A 23685-nucleotide genomic window follows, 5' to 3' on the forward strand; every position below is an offset into this window, starting at 1 on the left:
CACTCTGACACAGAACTTTGGTTTGCAATTCATGGTCCATATGGGTCCTCCAAGTGGCCCATAGGCTATCTTATACCATTAATAAAAATAATATAACAATTCCTATTCTTCAGTTAATGTTATACATTCAGAATTTCTGTTTTTAATAAAAATGCAGACATTACCTCATTGCATCTCATCAAAAGTGGGCCTTTTCCTAATTCTGTGGAGATTTGGTTGGGTTTTCTGGAGAAAAGCAGGAGCAAATGGAGTGGGTAGTTCTTTTGCCCCATTAAATGGGCCAATCGACTGAAAATATTTTAGAACAACTTCCCCAGGTGTATTTTTAAACTACATAAAGGGGTTGTTTTAAGCTCTAGAAGTGTTTTTTAGAAATGGAGGCAAACTTACTACTGAAATAGTGTAATTTGACACAGTGAGCCAAGTTTTAAAAGTATAATTTTGTGTGGTGGCATTGTTTTGGAAAGAAGCAGTCATAGTTTATTAATTGATTCCTAGGTTTACCATCAGCTTCTCGTTTATTAAATTTTTTCTCTCTTAATTTTTTAAAAATTAAAAACAATGAAACATGCACATGAGATATAATAGTTTGCTATAGCAAATGGGTATGATGTTTCTTTTAGGGGTGATGGAAATGTTCTAGAATTCGATTGTGGTGATGATTTCACAACTCTGTAAATGTAATAAAACTCATTAAATCATACACTTAAAATCATACAGTTAAAATGAGCAAATGTATGGTATGTAAATTATATCCTAATAAAGCTGTATAAAAAAGAGTTGAATGTAAAAAATCCAAATTGTACAGAAAAGTACAGAGTGAAAAGTAAAAGGTACAATTTAAGATTAATTAATAAGTATATTAAATGAGAGCTTTAAAAAGAATGAAAGAATGTCGCTGTATAATGCTATGCTACACAGAGATTGGACAATTCAATATTTCTTTCATCACAGTGATAATCTATATAGAAATAGCTAAGAGTTATCAATTATGTACTATATACCTAGTACTAAGTGTTTTATAGGTATTATCTCAATTTATACTCACCACAATCTTATGAGGTAAGTAGTATTATTAACATCTTTATTTTACTGATGAGGTAACTGAAGCAAAAAGATTAATAAGTACCTTTCCAAGATCACATGACCAGCAAGTTTTGAAACCAGGGTATGTAATCCAGGTAGTTGGATTCCAAGAACCTTGCTTTTAACATTTCTAATAAGCTAATTAAATTCTACCTACCTAATTTTAAGCCCTAGCCCATGTGCCACTGCCTCTGTGAGGCCATCTCCAGGTACCTATTTTGCATTGATACTCAATACCACACAGTTTTGTTTTTAGCTTTTTGATGTATTTGTGCTTTATCTTACCAGCTAGACTCACTGAGGACAAAGAGAATGTGAGTAAGTGACCCCTTTGCATCCCCCACAATGCTTAGCTCATGAACAAGCATATAGCACATGCCTAATAAATACATGTTTATTAATTGACTCTTCAGGAAAATTCACTATTATTAATATATAGCCTATCGATCCAACAACAGTAAAGAAGAGACTTGAGGCAGTTTTGTAAATTCCTCACACAAACAGTTCAGCAATTGAGGGTTTAAAACATTTAATTTGAGAACCAACATTAGTAGTGAATTGATTAAACTCATTAGGTATTTGCTCTTCTACACTCTGTCTGAGTAGACTTACTGAGGAAAATATATTTCTGGTATCAATGAAAAATATGTGTTGTGCCCACTTAATTAAGAATATGTATGTTGAAGCCTATAATAACCCACTGTTCTTCTGGGTCCAAGTGAAATGGTTTAATAATTGAAACAGCCTTCTGTGGAGGTCCTTTTGGTACTTCGTTGCCTGAGAAACTAAGATAAACATGTCTTTTGTAAAATTCCTCTGCAAAATGAAACCAAAAGCTTTACGGGATTGCAGTGTATGAAGTTCTGGGTAAAAATTAAAAAACACGTAAACATGGTCCTTGCTTTTTGGAAGTATAATATTTTTTAAGATTTAAAAATGTTTTCTAAGGTGGATAGGAAAGATAAACATCAAACTGTTAGCAATAGCTACTACTGGGGAGTGGATTCGGATGGGGTGGGCATGTCTAATGGACCTGCCACTTTTTACAGCATATATGTCTGTAGTGTTTAAATTTTCTACAATAAGAATATGTTCATACATTATTTGTGTTACGTTAAAAAAAACTAAACCAGTCATTTAAAATAAAAGGAAACTTTCTAGCTTTGTAACTGTTACTTTAAATGGTGACAGATTTTGATGAAAAGGAGTAAGTAGAAAGTATTGCTAGGAAAAAGTGAAGGGAAGCCCTGCTTCCCTGGCAAACTAACTCTCTCTCCTCTCTCTCTCTCCCTCTCTCTCTCTCTCTCTCTCTCTCTCTCTCTGTCTGTCTGTCTTTCTGTTTCACTTTCCTCATTAAACATTCTTTCCTCTTCTCATTCCCTCCTGTCAGATTAACCGCACTTTGGAAAAAAAGAATTGAAACAGATTTTGCAAGACAAAAGACTTGCTGGTTAAATAGCTGAGCTTTTCAGTTGAACCAAAACTTTAACTGTGAATGTTGTTCTACGGTTTATGTATTTTTGAGTTTGAAAATGGTGTTTAAATAAATCAAGATTTGTAGTCAGAAAAGTAATGGGAAATTTTTTCAAGTAAAAATTTAAGAAAGAGACTTTCTAGTTTTGTTTCTTGATATTAAAAAAAGGCAGGGAATCTGTATTGTCAGACTAATCCAGATGCAAAGTTTCTACTGTCTTCATTTTTTGAATTTATTTATTCACATTGATTGGTCTTCTCTGCTTGAATTATTTTTATGGACAGGTAGAATCTGTCGTTTTCTAGCACCTGGTGAATACTTTCTATGTGGTTTTATAAGAAGTCCTCACTTCAAGGCTTATTTTGTTGGGGCACAAAGCCAACTTGAGGCTCCAAGTTGATTATTTTCAGATGTTCCTTCCAAAGAAAGTGGTGTGGCCAGGAGTAACAAAAAGAAGAGAAACAAAGCCATCCTTATTGTAGCAAAGCTACATAATTCTAAATTCCCTTTCCCTAAATAAGATGAACAAGCAACTCTGTCTTATTTGCTTTCAGGAAATGAAAGAGTTAAGCAGTCATTCTCTTCCTCTCTCATCCGCACTTTGTCTCTGACCTGCCCCTAAAGGATATCATGACATATTATAGGGTTTTTTTGTCGGCCTCTAGGATGTGATCTTTCACCATGTTTACTACAAAAATCAGGGGTCCTTGCTTAGGAAACATACTTTAAACATATAATTTGCATAAATGTAAAAGTACAAGAAGTGCCAATCACAGAATAGCCATGTAAAGTGATAGAACAAACTACAAATATAGGCCCTCATAGCCCACATGAATCATTCAATAGACTTCAAAAACAATCAACTTAATGACACTCTGGATTAGGAAAGTTAGGAACCCAGCTAGGACTCTCTAGCCCTTGCTGGAGAGAGACAAAGAGCAGATACACTCATCACTCCAGACCAAAAGGATGACAATCATGGTACAGCTCTTATGGCACATCTTGGCTTTCAATATACTAAGATCTTGCAGCTATTATCTTGACTTGGAATTAAGAACAAAACACAGCAAGAACAACAACAATAAATAAAACCTGTGTCCTCAGTCAAAAATGTTTTCTCCAGAATACCTACCCATGTCTCATCCCACTCTTAAATGTATCATGAAAAGCCTCTTTTGGAAAGGAGCTTCAAGATGGCAGAAGAGTAGACGTAGAGATCACCTTCCTCCCCACAAATACTTCAGAAATACATCTACATGTGGAACAACTCCTACAGAACACCTACTGAACGCTGGCAGAAGACCTCAGACCTTCCAAAAGGCAAGAAACTCCCCATGTATCTGGGTAGGACAAAAGAATAGGGACGGGATCTGCACAAGTGGGAGGGAGCTGTGAAGGAGGAAAGTCTCCACACACTAGGAAGCCCCTTCCCAGGCAGAGACTGTGGGTGGTGGATGGGGGAAGCTTCGGAGCCGCGGAGGAGAGCACAGCCACAGGGGTGTGGAGGGCAAAGCAGAGAGATTCCCGCAGAGAGGATTGGTGCCGGGCAGCACTGAACAGCCCGAGAGGCTTGTCTGCTCACCCGCCGGGACAGGCGTGGGCTGGGAGCTGAGGCTCGGGCTTCGGAGGACAGACCCCAGGGAGAGGACTGGGGTTGGCTGTGTGAACACAGCCTGAAGGGGGCTAGTGAGCCACAGCTAGCACGGAGGGAGTCCAGGAAAATGTCTGGAGTTGTCAAAGAGGCAAGAGACTTCTTCTTGCCTCTTTGTTTCCTGGTGCACAAGCAGAGGGGATTAAGAGCGCTGCTTAAAGGAGCTCCAGAGACAGGCGCCAGCCACGAACCCCAGAGACGGGCATGACACCCTAAGGCTGCTGCTGCAGCCACCAAGAAGCCTGTGTGCAAGCACAAGTCACTATCCACACCTCCCCTTCCGGGAGCCTGTGCAGCCTGCCACTGCCAGGGTCCCGGGATCCAGGGACAACTTCCCGGGGAGAATACAAAGCACGCCTCAGGCTGTTGCAATGTCCGACCGGGCTCTACTGCCGCAGGCTCGCCCCGCATCCACACCCCTCCCTCTCCCCAGCCTGAGTGAGACAGAGCCCCCATATCAGCTGCTCCTTTAACCCCATTTTGTCTGAGAAAAGAACAGACGGCCTCAGGCGACCTATACGCAGAGGCAAAGCCAAATCCAAAGCTGAGCCCCTGGGAGCTGTGAGAACAAAGAAGAGAAAGGGAAATCTCTCCCAGCAGCCTCAGGAGCAGCGGATTAAAGCTCCACAATGAAATTGATGTACCCTACATCTGTGGAATACATGAATAGACAGCGAATCATCCCAAATTGAGGAGGTAGACTTTGGGAGCAAGATAGATTATTTTTTCCCCTTTTCCTCTTTTTGTGAGTGTGTATGTGTATGCTTCTGTGTGACATTTTGCCTGTATAGTTTTGCTTTCACCTTTTGTCCTAGGATTCTGTCCATCCATTATTTTGTTTGTTTTTACTTTTTAGAATATTTTTTTTAATAATTATTTTTTATTTTAATAACATTTTTATTTTATCTTCTTTCTTTCTTTCTTTTTCTCTTTTCTCCCCTTTATTCTGAGTGGTGTGGATGACAGGCTCTTGGTGCTCCAGCCAGGAGTCAGTGCTGTGCCTCTGAGGTGGGAGAGCCAAGTTCAGGATATTGGTCCACAAGAGACCCCCAGCTCCATGTAATATCAAACGGCAAAAATCTCCCAGAGATCTCCATCTCAACGCCAAGACCCATCTCCAATCAATGACCAACAAGCTACATTCCTGGACACCTTATGCCAAACAACTAGCAAGACAGGAACACAGCCCCATATATAAGAAGACTGGCTTCCTAAAATCATAATAAGGCCACAGACACCCCAAAACACACCACCAGATGTGGACCTGACCACCAGAAAGAAAAGATCCAGCCTCATCCACCAGAACACAGGCACTAGTCCCCTCCACCAGGAAGCTGACACAACCCACTGAACCAACCCTAGCCAATGGGGACAGACACCAAAAGAAAAACAGGATCTATGAACCTGCCTCCTACAAAAAGGAGACCCCAAACACAGTAAGGTAAGCAAAATGAGAAGATAGAGAAACACACAGCAGATGAAGGACCAAGGTAAAAACCCAGCAGACCTAACAAATGAAGAGGAAATAGGCAGTCTACCTAAAAAAGAATTCAGAATAATGATAGTAAAGATGATCCAAAATCTTGGAAATAGAATGGAGAAAATACAATAAACGTTTTACAAGGACCTAGAAGAACCAAAGAGCAAACAAACAGTGATGAAAAACACAGTAAGTTAAATTAAAAATTCTCTACAGGGGATCAATAGTAGAATAACTGAGACAGAAGAATGGATAAGTGACCTGGAAGATAAAATAGTAGAAATAACTACTGCAGAGAAGAATAAAGAAAAACAAATGAAAAGAATTGAGGACAGTCTCAGAGACCTCTGGGACAACATTAAATGCACCAACATTCATCTTATACGGGTGCCAGAAGAAGAAGAGAAAAAGAAAGGGGCTGAGAAAATATTTGAAGAGATTATAGTTGAAAATTTCCCTAATATGGGAAAGGAGATATTTAATCAAGTCCAGGAAGCACAGAGAGTCCCATACAGGATAAATCCTAGGAGAAACAGGCCAAGACACATATTAGTCAAATTATCAAAAATTAAATACAAGAAAACATATTAAAAGCAGCAAGGGGAAAACAACAAAGAACACAGACAGGAATCCCCATAAGGTTAACAGCTAATCCTTCAGCAGAAACTCTGCAAACCAGAAGGGAATGGCAGGACATATTTCAAGTAATGAAGGGGAAAAACCTACAACCAAGATTACTCTACACAGCAAGGACCTCATTCAGGTTTGATGGAGAAATTAAAACCTTTACAGACAAGCAAAAGCTAAGAGAATTCAGCACCACCAAACCAGCTTTACAACAAATGCTAAAGGAACTTCTCTAGGCAGGAAACACAAGAGAAGGAAAAGACCTACAATTACAAACACAAAACAATTAAGAAAATGGAAATAGGAACATACATATTGATTAATTACCTTAAATGTAAATGGATTAAATGCTCCAACCAAAAGACATAGACTGGCTGAATGTACACAAAAACGAGACCCATACATATGCTGTCTACAAGAGACCCACTTCAGACCTAGGGACACATACAGACTGAAAGAGAGGGCATGGAAAATGATATTCCATGCAAATGGAAATCAAAAGAAAGCTGGAGTAGCAATTCTCATATCAGAAGAAATAGACTTTAAAACAAAGACTATTACAAGAGACAAAGAAGATCACTACATAATGATCAAGGGATCAGTCCAAAAAGAAGATATAACAATTGTAATCATTTATGCACCCAACATAGGAACACTTCAATACATGAGGCAAATGTTAACAGCCATAATAGGGAAATAGACAGTAACACGATCATCATAGGGAAGTTTAACAACCCACTTTAACCAATGGACAGATCATCCAAAATGAAAATAAATATGGAAACACAAGCTTTAAATGATATATTAAACATGATGGACTTAACTGATACTTATAGGACATTCCATCTAAAAACAGAAGATTACACTTTCTTATTAAGTGTTCATGGAACATTCTCCAGGATAGATCATATCGTGGGTCACAAATAAAGCCTTGGTAAATTTAAGAAAATTGAAATCATATCAAGTATCTTTTCTGACCACAATGCTATGAGACTAGATATCAATTACAGGGGAAAAAAACTGTAAAAAATACAAACACATGGAGGCTAAACAATACACTACTTAATAACCAAGTGATCACTGAAGAAATCAAAGAGGAAATCAAAAAATACCTAGAAACAAAAGGTAATGAAAACACGTTGACCCAAAACCTATGGGATGCAGCAAAAGCAGTTCTAAGAGTGAAGTTTATAGCAATACAATCCTATCTTAAGAATCAAGAAACATCTCAAATAAACAACCTAACCTTACACCTAAAGCAATTAGAGAAAGAATAAAAAACAAATCCCAAAGTTAGCAGAAGGAGAGAAATCACAAAAATCATATCAGAAATAAATGAAAAAGAAATGAAAGAAATGATAGCAAAGATCAATAAAACTAAAAGCTGGTTCTTTGAGAAGATAAACAAAATTGATAAACCATTAGCCAGATTCATCAGGAAAAAAGGGAGAAGGCTCAAATCAATAGAATTAGAAATGAAAAAGGAGAAGTAACAACTGACACTGCAGAAATACAAAGGATCATGAGAGATTATTACGAACAACTCTATGCCAATAGAATGGACAACCTGGAAGAAATAGATAAATTCTTAGAAATGAACAACCTCATGAGACTGAACCAGGAGGAAAAAGAAAATATGAAGAGACCAATCACAAGCACTGAAATTGAAACTGTGATTAAAAACCTTCCAACAAACAAAACCCCAGGACCAGATGGCTTCACAGGCGAATTCTATCAAACATTTAAAGAAGAGCTAAAACCTATCCTCCTCAAACTCTTCCAAAATATAGCAGAGTGAGGAACACTCCCAAACTCATTCTATGAGGCCACCATCACCCTGATACAAAAAACAGACAAATAGGTCACAAAGAAAGAAAGCTACAGACCAAGGTCACTGAGGAACATAGGTGCAAAACTCCTCAACAAAATATTAGCAAACAAAATCCAACAGCACATTAAAAGGATCATACACCATGATCAAGTGCAGTTTATCCCAGGAATGCAAAGATTCTTCAATATACGCAAATCAGTCAATGTGATACACCATATTAACAAATTGAAGGAGAAAAAACATATGATCATCTCAACAGATGCAGAGAAAGCTTTCACAAAATTCAACTGCCATTTATGATAAAAGCCTCCAGAAAGTAGGAATAGAGGGAACTTACCTCAGCATAATAAAAGTCATATATGAAAAACTCACAGCCAACGTTGTCTTCAATGGTGAAAAACTGAAACCATTTTCACTAAGATCAGAAACAAGACAAGGTTGCCCACTCTCACCAGTATTATTCCACATAGTTTTGGAAGTTTTAGCCACAGCGATGATAAAACAAAAAGAAATGAAATGAATCCAAATCAGAAAAGAAGAAGTAAAGCTGTCACTGTTTGCAAATGACATGATACTATACATAGAGAATCCTGAAGACTCTACCAGAAATCTACTAGAGCTAATCAATGAAATTGGTAAAGTTGCAAGATACAAAATTAATGCACAGAAATCTCTTGCATTCCTATACACTAATGATGAAAAATCTGAAACTGAAATTAAGAAAACACTCCCATTCACCATGGCAACAAAAAGTATAAAATATCTAGGAATAAACCTAACTAAAGGAGACAAAAGATCTGTATGCAGAAAACTATGACACTGATGATAAAATTTAAAATAATAGAAACAGATGGAGAGATATGCTATGTTCTTGGATTGGAAGAATCAACATTGTAACAATAACTATACTACCCAAAACAATGTACATATTCGATGCAATCCCTATCTAATTACCAACAGCATTTTTCACAGAACTAAAACAAAAAATTTCACAATTTGTATGGAAACACAAAAGACCCCGAATAGCCAAAGCAATCTTGAGAATAAAAAATGGAGCTGGAGGAATCAGGCTCCCTGGCTTCGGACTATGCTACAAAGCTACAGTAGTCAAGACAGTATGGTACTGGCACAAAAACAGAAATATAGATCAATGGAACAAGATAGGAAGCCCAGAGATAAACCCACACACATATGGTCACCGTATCTTTCATAAATGAGGCAAGAATATACAGTGGAGAAAAAACAGCCTCTTCAATAAGTGGTGCTGGGAAAACTGGACAGGTGCGTATAAAAGTATGAAATTAGAACACTCCCTAACACCATACACAAAATTAAACTCAAAATGGATTAAAGACCTAAATGTAAGGCCAGACACTATAAAACTCTTAGAGGAAAACATAGGCAGAACACTCTATGACATAAATCACAGCAAGATCCTGTTTGACCCACCTCCTAGAGAAATGGAAATAGAAACAAAAATAAAAAAATGGGACCCAATGAAACTTAAAAGCTTTTGCACAGCAAAGGAAACCATAAACAAGACCAAAAGACAACCCTCAGAATGGGAGAAAATATTTGCAAATGAAGCAACCAACAAAGGATTAATCTCCAAAATTTACAAGCAGCTCATGCAGCTCAGTATCAAAAAAACAAATAACCCAATTCAAAAATGGGCAGAAGACCTAAATAGACATTTCTCCAAAGAAGATATACAGATTGCCAACAAACACATGGAAGAATGCTCAACATCATTAATCATTAGAGAAATGCAAATCAAAACTACAATGAGATATCATCTCACACTGGTCATAGTGGCCATCATCAAAAACTCTACAAACAGTAAATGCTGGAGAGGGTGTGGAGAAAAGGGAACCATCTTGCACTGCTGGTAGGAATGTAAATTGAAACAGCCACTATGGCTAACAGTATGGATGCTCCCTAAAAAACTAAAAATAGAACTACCATATGACCTAGCAATCCCACTACTGGGCATATATCCTGAGGAAACCATAATTCAAAAAGGGTCATGTACCATAATGTTCACTGCAGCTGTATTTACAATAGCCAGGACATGGAAGCAACCTAAGTGTCAATTAACAGATGAATGGGTAAAGAAGATGTTGCACATATATACAATGGAGTATTACTCAGTCATAAAAAGAAATGAAATTGAGTTATTTGTAGTGAAGTGGATGGACCTAGAGTCTGTCATTCAGAGTGAATTAATCAGACCGAGAAAAAGAAATACTGTATGCTGGCACATATATATGGAATCTAAAAAACAAAACAAAAGAAAGCAAAAAAAATGGTCATGAAGAACCTAGGGGCAAGACGGGAATAAAGACGCAGACCTAGTAGAGAATGGACTTGAGGATATGGGGAGGGGGAAGGATAAGCTTCCCCCTCCCCCTTCCTTGAGGGGGAAGGACAAAGTGAGAAAGTGGCATGGACATATATACACTACCAAATTTAAAATAGATAGGTGGTGGGAAACAGTCGCATAGCACAGGGAGATCAGCTCGGTGCTTTGTGACCACCTAGAGGGGTGGGATAGGGAGGGCGGGAGAGAGTGAGTCACAAGAGGGAGGAGATATGGGGATATATGTATGTATATATACATGTATAGGTGATTCACTTTGTTATAAAGCAGAAACTAACACACCATTGTAAAGCAATTATACTCCAATAAAGATGTTAAAAAACAAAGAACAAAAGCCTCTTTTGAAGGCATATCCAATTCCCCCATTTCCTCAGTTGATTGATTCCAATGACGTATAGACTCTGAACAACATCCATGCCTTTTAAAGACTCCACTACTTTGTCTCTCAGCCTCGAGTAAAACTGGAATAATTGGATGGATGGTTTTAACCCTTTCTTTCTTTCTTTCTTTCTTTCTTTCTTTCTTTCTTTCTTTCTTCTTTTCTCTTTCTTTCCTTCATCATTCCTCCTCCCTCCTTCCCTTCTTTTCCTCATTCCTTTCTTCCTTCTTTTATTCACAGGGCAAATCATTATTAAGTACTTACTATGTGTCAAGTACTGGCTAGGTGACATGTATATGAAACAGACCTGGCCCCTGCCTTCCAGGAGCTCACAATCTATGGGGGTATGCAGGCTAGTAAATTGATAATTATGATATAATGTGATAAGTACCAGGATAAGTGAAGTATGGGATTTTCTGTAAGCATGAAAATTGTACTTATCCAAAATCAAAGTAAAAAGAAAATAAAGCTGAAGCTTGGTGAATAAATATGAGCTGGTCTATTGGTTATTATATGGTAAAATGCTTTTTGAGTTTATTAACTGAGTGTTTCTATTTAGCTACTCTGTGGAAAATGAATTTGGGGAGGAGCAAAACTGTAAGAAAGGCTACCTGTTAAGAGATTTTTGCAGTAGTTCATGTAAGAAATAATGTTATTTTTATTTAAGGTGAGTATGAAAAGAAATTGATAAACTGAAGACTTATTAAAAAGGTCGAATCAGGGCTTCCCTGGTGGCACAGTGTTTAAGAATCCACCTGGCAATGCAGGCGACATGGGTTCGAGCCCTGGTCTGGGAAGATCCCACATGCCACAGAGCAACTAAGCCCGTGCACCACAACTACCAAGCCTGCGCTCTAGAGCCAGCCAGCCACAACTACTGAGCCCACGCACCACAACTACTGAAGCCCGCGCACCTAGAGCTCATGCAGTTCAACAAGCGAAGCCACCTCAATGAGAAGCCCATGCAGCGCACGAAGAGTAGCCCCCACTCACCGCAACTAGAGACAGCCTGCACGCAGCAACGAAGACCCAATGCAGCCAAAAATAAATAAATTTTAAAAAGAGATAGAATCAACCTGAGTCAGCAGTTGATTAAATGTAGGAGATGAGGGAGAAGGTGGAATCAAAGATGACATCCAGATTATTAATTGGACAATTAGATAGACAGTGGTGACATTTGTTGGGACAGGGAACACAGAAAAACCGATTTGAGATGTGAGGATAGAGTTGAGTTCAAATATGGATGTGTTGTATATGAAATGGGAGATAAATATCCAGGTGGAAGTGTTCAGTAAGCAACTGGATAGTTAATCTGGAACCTAGGAGAAATATCTAAGAGAAGTGATAGAGATTTGAGAGTCACAAACTGAGATAGTTGTTCCAATTATGACAGCATATGAGATAATCTATGGAGAATGTGCACAGTAAGAAAAAAAAGATCCAGGATACCAACATGGACCCAACTAATATACTAGCCATTTTACAGGGGTGACACATCTCCCATACTGTATATTTTCATCTATATTTTCATCTGAATCCTTAATAGATTATGTACCCATTCATTCAATGAGGTTTTATCAAGTGCCTACTGTGGGCCATACATAGACAAGTATAAAAAATACACATGCTGTCACCATGACAACACTCATGGGTACTGAGAAAATGAAACCAAGGGCTATCATGAAGGTTCCCATTTGTCTTCAACAAAAGTGTTTGACAAATGGTCCGAAATAATCTTTTTAAAAAGAAAATCAAGTGTTGCAATCCAACTCTTTTATCAAAATTAATAAAGAAAAATGCAACCTAAGTGTCCATTGACAGATGAATGGATAAAAAAGATGTGGCACATATATAAAAAGGAATATTACTCAGCCATAAAAAGAAGTGAAATTAAGTTATTTGTAGTGAGGTGGATGGACCTAGAGTCTGTCATACAGAGTGAAGTAAGCCAGAAAGAGAAAAACAAATACCGTATGCTAAACATATATATGGAATCTAAAAAATAAAAAAAAAGGTTCTGAAGACCCTAGGGGCAGGACAGAAATAAAGACACAGACATAGAGAATGGACTTGAGGACACAGGGAGGGGGAAGGGTAAGGTGGGACAAAGTGAAAGAATAGCACTGACATATATACACTACCAAATGTAAAATAGATAGCTAGTGGGAAGCAGCAGCATAGCACAGGGAGATCAGCTCAGTGCTTTGTGACCACCTAGAGGGGTGGGATAGGGAGGGTGGGAGGGAGACACAGAGGGAGGGGATATGGGGATATATGTATACATATAGATGATTCACTTTGTTATACAGCAGAAACTAACACACCATTGTAAAGCAATTATACTCCAATAAAGATGTTTAAAAAATAAATAAATAAAAAAGAATTTAAAAAAGAAAATGAAAATATAGAAATGGTTTCAATTGCATTGCCTGTAGTAGAATATAGAAATATCATGATACAATTTTTTGTGAAAGACAAAATTCAACTCAGGTCTTGTACCACAATAGGTAGAGAAAATGAAACCTAGCTTGTCTGTGTCATTGCATCAGATTGCTTATGGCTCCACTCATGGCATACTTCATGTCATCATTGAGAGGGTGTTTGAAGAACTTGTTTGCACTGATTAAGCACTATGCTTCAAGAAGTTTCCTGGAACCATCCTACACAATGATGACGATAATGATAATTTAGCCTTCAATTGATGACCCAGAGTCACTATATTAATCAGGTATAAAACCCTTCATACTGGGATAAACTTTGTTCAGAGAATTTTGCCTTTTTTTATTAGTTAGGATGTATACTGTTCAAGATAAAAGACAAAGTGATGACTGGAAAGTATTGTTAGCAATATTCTGTACACAGATTACCATTTTAACATCTATTGTGCTGGGTAGTCATTTATGAACATAAATATTACATTGTACCTTAAGTATAAGAAGTGTTCTGCTATAAAATATGTAAGAAATTAAAAATTTACAAAGCAAGCTGTGCATACAAATTAACAAACATGGTCATTGTTTTCTGATAAGTATTAATGATTCTAAGGAAATCAAAGGAGAACTTAGTTCAAGTTAATCATTAGAATAGATAATAGAAATATAAACAGATTATTTTAAATAACACTTTAAAAATAAGTATCAATAGGGCCTTAACTTTAAAACACATTGTTGTTGGTTTCGACACTTTAGTGTAAGAATTTAGGAATTGTTTTGGTCCTTAATCATTTCATAGACAGATTTTATTTTATTTTATTTTTGGCGGTACGCAGGCCTCTCACTGTTGTGGCCTCTCCTGTTGCGGAGCACAGGCTCCGGACGCGCAGGCTCAGCGGCCATGGCTCACGGGCCCAGCCGCTCCGCGGCATGTGGGATCTTCCCAGACTGGGGCACGAACCCGTGTCCTCTGCATTGGCAGGCGGACTCTCAACCACTGCGCCACCAGGGAAGCCCGATTCTATATGGGAACATATAGAATAGGCAAAGTGTTACAATGCAGCCTCTATAAAACTCAAAGTTGGGTACTTAAAAGAGGAGGAAGAAAGTTTCTGAAGTGGGATATAACTTCAGTATATCATGCTCTGAAGAGCTGGCCCATGACTGTCAGCAATATCTAAAATCTGAGTGGGTAGTCTGGATTAGGTTTTGCATTACTCTATAATTTAATAACTTAGTATGACTATTATGCTATGAAGATGACCTCTTTGGGGTTCATTTATAGTAGCACCATATACAAGCACTAATTTTAATTGAATAATTCTTTTTTATGATATCTACTTTTTCAGTGTATTGTCCCAAGTCTCAGATAGATCTTGGTTTGAATTCCAGCTCTGCCACTTAAAGCTGTGTGGCTTTGGACAATCAATTTAATCTTGCTTACCCTTGTTTTCTTTATCTGTAAAATGCAGATAATTACATTATCTACATTATATAATTGTTTCGAAGATTAAATGAGGCATAGAGTGTCAAGGTTATGCATAGCACAAAATATGGTAAGCACTCGATTCATCTTATCATATCTTCTGTGATCATCTTCTGTTATCTCTGTCATTTCTCTTTTCGGGGGCAAAGAATTTTGAAAGAGTTAGCACAGGTTCAATCAGTAGTTTTTTCTATATCTACAAAACAGAGACTCCATCTAAAACGAAGTAAGATCATACAAGATTTAAGCCCTGAAATTAAGCAACTAAACACAGAAAATGAGGCAGCAGATGAATTAATTGGTTTGATGCTTTCTGACTCCTATATCTGGGTTTACACTCAAGTGTTAAAATTGTGACACACCCCCTATGTTTCCAGTTGTTACCTGCACTCAACATTTTTCACGCATTACCATCGTGGAGTATCTTTGCCAATTGGACCAGTTTATATTTCAATATGAACCCCACGGTGAGTGAGGGAGCATCTTAGAGACTCCAAAGCTATGTGAAAATCTATTAGGGCCCTTTGTAGTTCACTTTTTGGTGTTTTTGAAAGAGATGGAGGAAAATTTATATTGGAGAAGAGGTAATAGCTCAGATATTTTTAATGTCACAGTATGAGCTTTAATGGGCTGGCAGAAATGTCACCTGGAATTCTCATGATCACAGAAGCAGCAGTAATTAATTATTTCACAATGCATGATGCAGACACACCCTTAATGTCTTTGTTTTCTCCACTGCATCTCATTTCCTAATGATGTCTAGGCAGGAAGCTCTGCATGTGGAGGTCCATTGGTTGGTTGTTCAGCTAAGTTGAAGTGAAACTGGATGGAATTATGAGGTGTATAACTTTTATGTTAGAATTCATAACCTTTTCCTTTTAGAAAACTTCTCTCAGATAGCTTATGTGTTTTTTTAAAATTTTTATTGGAGTTGATTTAAAATGTTATGTTAGTTTCAGGTGTACAGCAAAGTGAATCAGTGAAACATATACATATACCCACTCATTTTTAGATTATTTTCGCATATAGGCCATTACAGGGTATTGAGTAGAGTTCCCTGTGCTATACAGTAGGTCCTTATTAGTTATCTCTTTTATATATAGTAGTGTGTATGTGTCAATCTCAGTCTTCCAATTTATCCCTACCCCTCTTACCCCCAGGTTACCATAAGTTTGTTTTTTATATCTATAACTTTATTTCTGTTTTTTGGTAAGTTCATTTGTAGCCTTTTTTTAAGATTCCACTTAGAGGGAATATCATATGACATTTGTCTTTCTCTGTCTGACTTACTTCAATCAGTATGACAATCTCTATGTTCATCCATGTTGCTGAAATGGCATTATTTCATTCTTTCTTGTAATTAATTTTTATTAGAGTATAGTTGCTTTACAATGCTGTGTTAGTTTCTGCTGTATAACAAAGTGAGTCAGCTATACATATACATATATCCCCATATCTCTTCCCTCTTGTGTCTCCCTCCCATCCTCCTTATCCCACCCCTCTAGGTGGTCACAAAGCACCAAGCTGATCTTCCTGTGCTGTGAGGCTGCTTCCCACTAGCTATCTATTTTACTTTTGGTAGTGTATATATGTCCATGCCACTCCCTCACTTCGTCCCAACTTACCCTTCCCCCTCCCCATGTCCTCAAGTCCATTCTCTACGACTGCGTCTTTATTCCTGTCCTGCCCCTAGTTTCTTCATAACCATTATTTTTTTTAGATTCCATATATATGTGTTAGCATGCCATATTTGTTTTTCGCTTTCTGACTTACTTCACTCTATATGACAGACTCTAGGTCCATCCACCTCACTACAAATAACTAAATTTCATTTCCTTTTATGGCTGAGTAATATTCCATTGTATATATGTGCCACAACTTCTTTATCCATTCATCTGTCGATGGACAGTTAGGTTGCTTCCATGTCCTGGCTGCTGTAAATAGTGCTGCAATGAACATTGGGGTGCATGTATCTTTTCAAATTATGGTGTTCTTCAGATATATGCCCAGGAGTGGGATTGCTGGATCATATGGTAGTTCTATTTTTAGTGTTTTAAGGAACCTCCATACTGTTCTCCAGAGTGGCTGTATCAATTTAAATTCCCACCAACAGTGTAGGATGGTTCCCTTTTCCCCACACCCTCTCTAGCATTTATTGTTTGTAGATTTTTGATGATGGCCATTCTGACTGGGGTAAGGTGATAATTTATTGTAGCTTTGACTTGCATTTCTCTAATAATTAGTGATCTTGCCCATCTTTTCAACTGCTTTTTGACTACCTGTATGTCTTCTTTGCAGAAATGTCTATATAGATCTTCTGCTCATTTTTGGATTGGGTTGTTTGTTTTTTTGATATTGAGCTGCATGAGCTATTTCAATACTTTGGAAATTGATCCCTTATTGGTTGCTTCATTCACAAATATTTTCTCCCATTCTGAGGGTTCTCTTTTTGTCTTCTTTATGGTTTCCTTTGCTGTGCAAAAGCTTTTGTTTCATTAGGTTCCATTTGTTTATTTTTGTTTTTATGTCCATTTCTCTAGGAGGTGGGTCAAAAAGGATCTTGCTGTGATTTATGTCATAGAGTGTTCTGCCTATGTTTTCCTCTAAGAGTTTTATAGTGTCTGGCCTTACATTTTGGACTTTAGTCTATTTTGAGTTTATTTTTGTGTATGGTGTTAGGGAGTGTTATAACTTCATTCCTTTACATGTAGCTGTCCAGTTTTCCCAGCACTACTTATTGCAGAGGCTGTCTTTTCTCCATTATATATTCTTGCCTCCTTTATCAAAGATAAGGTGACCATATGTGCATGGGTTTATCTCTGGGCTTTCTATCCTGTTCTATTGATCTATATTTCTGTTTTTGTGCCAGTACCATACTATCTTGACTACTGTAGCTTTGTAGTATAGTGTGAGGTCAGGGAGCCTGATTCCTCCAGCTCCATTTTTCATTGTAAAGATTGCTTTGGCAATTCGGGTTCTTTTGTGTTTCCATACAAATTGTGAAATTTTTTGTTCTAGTTCTGTGAAAAATGCCATTGGTAGTTTGATAGGGATTGCATTGAATCTGTAGATTGCTTTGGGTAGTAGAGTCATTTTCACAATGTTGATTCTTCCAATCCAAGAACGTGGTGTATCTCTCCATAGGTTTGTATCATTTTTAATTTCTTTCATCAGTGTCCTATAGTTTTCTGCATATAGGTCTTTTGTCTCCCTAGGTAGGTATATTCCTAGGTATTTTATGCTTTTTGTTGCAATGGTAAATGGGAGTGTTTTCTTAATTTCAGTTTCAGATTTTTCATCATTAGTGTATAGGAATGCAAGAGATTTCTGTGCATTAATTTTGTATCCTGCAACTTTACCAATTTCATTGATTAGCTCTAGTAGATTTCTGGTAGAGTCTTCAGGATTCTCTATGTATAGTATAATGTCATCTGCAAGCATTGACAATTTTACTTCTTTTCTGATTTGGATTTCTTTTATTTCTTTCTTGTCTCTGATTGCTGTGGATAAAACTTCCAAAACTATGTTGAAAAATAGTGGTGAGAGTGGGCAACCTTGTCTTGTTCCTGATCTTATTGGAAATGGTTACAGTTTTCCACCATTGAGAATGATGTTGGCTGTGGGTTTGTCATATATGGCCTTTATTATGTTTAGGTAAGTTCCCTCTATGCCTACTTTCTGGAGAATTTTTATCATACATGTGAGTGGAATTTTGTCAAAAGCTTTTTCTCTATCTATTGAGATGATCATATGTTTTTTTCTCCTTCAATTTGTTAATATGGTGTATCACATTAATTGATTTGTGTATATTGAAGAATCTTTGCATATCTGGGATAAACTGCACTTGATCATGGTGTACAATCCTTTTAATGTGCTGTTGGATTCTGTTTGCTAATATTTTGTTGAGGAGTTTTGCACCTATGTTCCTCAGTGATATTGGCCTGTAGCTTTCTTTCTTTGTGACATATTTGTCTGTTTTTTGTATCAGGGTGATGGTGGCCTCATAGAATGAGTTTGGGAGTGTTCCTCCCTCTGCTATATTTTGGAAGAGTTTGAGAAGAATAGATGTTAACTCCTCTCTAAATGTTTGATAGAATTCGCCTGTGAAGCCATCTGGTCCTGGACTCTTGTTTGTTGGAAGACTTTTAACCACAGTTTCAATTTCAGTGCTTGTGATTGGTCTGTTTATATTTTCTATTTCTTCCTGGTTCAGCCTTGGTAGGTTGTGCATTTCTAAGAATTTGTCCATTTCTTCCAGGTTGTCCATTTTATTGGCATATAGTTGCTTGTAGTAATCTCTCATGATCCTTTGTATTTCTGCAGTGTCAGTTGTTACTTCTCCCTTTTCGTTTCTAATTCTGTTGATTTGAGTATTCTCCCTTTTTTTCTTGATAAGTCTGGCTAATTGTTTATCAGTTTTGTTTATCTTCTCAAGTAGTCACTTTTAAAATAAATAATTAATTATTTAATTTGTTTACTTTTGGCTGCATTGCGTCTTCATTGCTCTGAGCAGACTTTCACTAGTTGCAGCCAGTGGGGACTACTGTTCGTTGCAGTACTTGGGCTTCTCATTGCGGTGGCTTCTGTTGCTGCAGAGAATGGGCTCTAGGCACGTGGGTTTCAGTAGTTGTGACATGCGGGCTCAGTAGTTTTGGCTTGTGTCTTCTAGAGCACAGGCTCAGTAGTTGTGGCGCACTGGCTTAGTTGCTCCACGACATGTGGGACTTTCTTGGACCAGGGATCGCACCCATGTCTTCTGCATTGGCAGGCAGATTCTTAATCACTGCACCACGATGGGAGTCGCTATAGTTTGCTTTTTAAGTGATTCTCTTTTAGGAATATAGGGACTTAGGATAAAGTACATCAAATAAAGCAATTTTATGTAGGCCCCTATAGTACATTACCACAGCAATAAACATAATTATAAATAACTAAAAACTGTGGGTTGGAAAAAGCCTACTTTATACAGTAAACTAGAGATCCATCAAGAATTTAAGCGGTCCAACTATTTCATGGCACCCTGTCTCCACTTCAACCACAAACGTGAAAGGCTGAAGCCTGACTTATGTTATATAAAAATAAATTTCTGAAGAAAAACCCTATTTTGTCTCAGAGTAAGTGAACATAAATTCTTCTACATACCCACTGTCTCCCTATAATGCCATCATGCCATGACTAGCAAAACTATAATACATTGAAAGGACAGTTCCCTCCCCATCTCATCCACAGAATTTCTCTTACATTTTCTACTTTTTTTCTTACAAAGCAGTCATAACTTAGATATCATCACAATTCATCAGTCATCTAGTCAACCATCAGAATTCATTCTGTGGGAAAGGAAGGAAAAGCAAACAAGCAGGCAAAACCTGAGCTTTCTGCAAAATTTTATCTTTTAATACCTCTAAATAAAATCTTTAAGATGATCATTTAAGCTCAAAAGAAGCTATCTTCAGACTATGTTAGGGATTCTAATTTGTTTACGAATTCTACTACTACTGCTATACACACAGACATACACACACACGCTCACACACAAAGTACTATTTTTTAGCCCAGTGAGAATGAAAGAGGAAGATTCTTTTCAATCCATATTTGGTACATATTTTCCAACTTCAGGGGACACACACCAAAAACTGAAACTGTGATAAAAAATAAAGAAAATAAAATCAAGGTTGATAGAATTTTTTTAATTTGCATTGGAAGTTCATTTGTTCATGTTACAAATTACACTCCAGAACTTAAGTTCTGGGAGCGATCATACAGTAAGGCTGCTGCTCCTACCCCATCCTCAAACTAAAGAAGCCAGTTGCTAACAATGCAGGGTATGAACTCACCCCTTCTCTACTCTTATTTTCCCATCTGTTTTCCCATGGTGTTCTCCTCTACTCATTTGTTCTGTAACCTGAAGTGGACCTAAGTGCTCTCAATGAATAGTTCCTTTTCAGAACTCTTGTTACTGCTCAGTTTCATATCTTTAAGCAGGGATGCTAGGTAGAAGGAAGATCATTATATTAGACATCAGAAACCCTGGATTTGAAGCCTGGTTTGATTTTAAAAATTTACTCTTTATTTTTATATAGACTTCAATTTTTCTCCTGTATAACTAGATGGTTTAGATAATTGCTATATTTCCTTTAGACTCTTAACATTCCATGATTTGCAAGTATTTGCCTCATTTGCTTTCTGTGGTTTTCTTTCTAGTTTTCTCTTTTTTCCCTTTTCATAAATGGCTAGGTTAAATAATGGGATATCAGGAATTGAAAGCCCACTTAGTTGCTTAATTATGAAGTAAGGAGGGTTCATATTCTGAATAAATGAATCTACAAAACAGACAACTGCTCTGCAGAGTAAAATAATATCATCACTTCAGTAAATACAGTAATAATGATGACATTTAATTAGAGGTTCTTGATTAAATAGCTCACAAAACCAACACACACACACATATACACACACACATGAACTTTTGCTCACTCACACAAATATGAATTACAACAGCTAACAAATGTAAGGAGAAAATATTTCTTAGGGAGCAAATGAACAATACTTGACAGTTGTGCTACACGAGATTGTCCCAGGATAACTCTCATCCAATCTAGCTTTTACTCCTTGTTGGAAAAGAATTGTGGTTTTAAGGACAAGATAACTGTCATAGGGGTCAGTTTAGGGGGCATTCCAGGTAACTTCGTGTTGATGATGGTGATACCAGCTACCATTTATTGAACAAGTATTATTGAACTAGGAAATGTTACTATACCAGGTCTATGGGAATATCCTTATTTTACAGATAAAGAAACTAAAACTTAAGAAGACCAAGTAAAGTTACTGAAGGTTATAAAGCTATTAAGTAACTCTGATATTACTGCAGTTCTGGTGAAAAATTATGTGTTGTTTCTGCTTCATATCTAAGACTCAGTGTGGCGGATGCAATGGAATATAAAACAGCCAATTGTGGGCTTCCTTGGTGGTGCAGTGGTTGAGAGTCCGCCTGCCGATGCAGGGGACACGGGTTCGTGCCCCAGTCTGGGAAGATCCCACATGCCACGGAGCGGCTGGGCCCGTGAGCCATAGCCGCTGAGTCTGCGCGTCCGGGGCCTGCACTCCGCAACCGGAGAGGCCATAACAGTGAGAGGCCCGTGTACCGCAAAAAAAACCAGTCAATTGTTCCTCAGGAATCTTCCCCATGCCCCTCATTTTTTCTCTCTCAGTAGACTTTACATTACGAAGTTTATCCATTTTCTTGAGAGTTTTCGTGTAAAGTCTGCATGAACCTTTGCAATCCACCTCTATCTCCTATCACTTTTGTTGTCTCTTTGACTGTCCCACTCTGTCAACATGTCTCTGTGTCTCTCTTAGTCACTCTCTCTCTCTCTCCCTCTCTCTCCAGATTTCTCTCTAGTAAGAGAGAAAATGAAGTCACTAGGCTGAAAAGATACATAAATGTGGAACCTAACACTACATTAGTTTACAAACCCAGTAAGAAACATCTGTGAACATGCAACTGTATGCAACTTGCTGTCCATTGGCTGTTTAAAACTCATAAATGCAGAGATTAGAATGGTGGTTGCCAGGGACTGGGGGTGAGGGAAATGTTAGTCATAGTACGATGTTTCAATTACGCAGGATGAATAAGTTTGGAGAGCTAATGTACAGCATGCTGACTATCCTTAATAATACTGTACTGTATACTTAAAATTTGCTAAGAGAGTAGATCTTAAACTTTCTCACCTCCCAAAAAAGTAACTATGTGAGGTGATAGATATGTTAATTAAGTTGACTGTGGTAATCATTTTTCAGTGTATACATGAATACACAGTGTATACCAAAATATCACATTTTACACCTAAAATATACACAATTTTAATTTTTCAATCATACTTCAATAAATCTAGGGGGAAAAGTAAAAACAAAGAAACAAAAAAAGGTGGTCAGGAAAGGTCTTTCTGAAGAGGTGATAATTGAGCAGAAATCTGATAGAAGAAAGTTATCAAGCCATGCAAAAGTCTGAGGGGAGAGTTTGCACAACATAAAGGAAAACAAGTAGAAAGAATTTAAATCAGAGAATGAGTTTTTGTGTTCTTGGAACAGTACGAATGCCATGGGGGTTGGAGAAGATTGAGTGGTGGGAGCTGATGGGAAACAGGTCAGAGAGCTTAAATAATGTAAAGTCTTGTAAGCCACAGTAGACGAGTTTGGAGTTTATTCTCAGTGCAATGGGAAGCAATTGGAGTATTTAAAGAAGGAGAGTGGCATGACATGGTGTGTGTTTCTAAAAGATTGATCTAATTTCTGTGTAGTGGATAGAATGTAGGGGGTCAAGAGTAGAAGCAAAGAGACCTGTGAAGGGCTACTGAAAGTATGTAAGCAAGTCTAGGCAAGAGTTGATAGTGGCTTGGACTGGGGATATAGTAGTGGAGATGGTCAAAAGTGTCTTGATTTTGGATAAAATTTGAAGGTAAAACTGACGCGTCTTGTTGATGGATTGGATTAGAATAAAGATGTGAAAAAAAAGAAGTGTCAAAAATGACTCCTAGATTTTTTAACTTTAGCAGTTTAGTAAATGGTAGTGACATTTATTGACTCAGGAAGTACTGGAGGAGGAGCCAGTTTGAGATGGGGATAATTGAAAGTTTTATTTGTCCATACTAAGTTTGAGTTGCCTCCAAGCAGAGTTTTCATAGGCAGTTGGATATATAAGTCTTGGGGACAGGGGGTGAGGCCAGAGATGGATATATATTAAGCAACCACTTTTTGATAGACTCTAGATTAAGAACCATGAGGTGCATACTAAAAATATAATAATAAAAGGCACTGCCAATCAGGAAACCTCAATGGAATTCATAACATACAACATAGGTC

This window comes from Delphinus delphis, chromosome X (assembly GCF_949987515.2).
Source record: "Delphinus delphis chromosome X, mDelDel1.2, whole genome shotgun sequence".
Taxonomy (NCBI): Eukaryota; Metazoa; Chordata; class Mammalia; order Artiodactyla; family Delphinidae; genus Delphinus; species Delphinus delphis.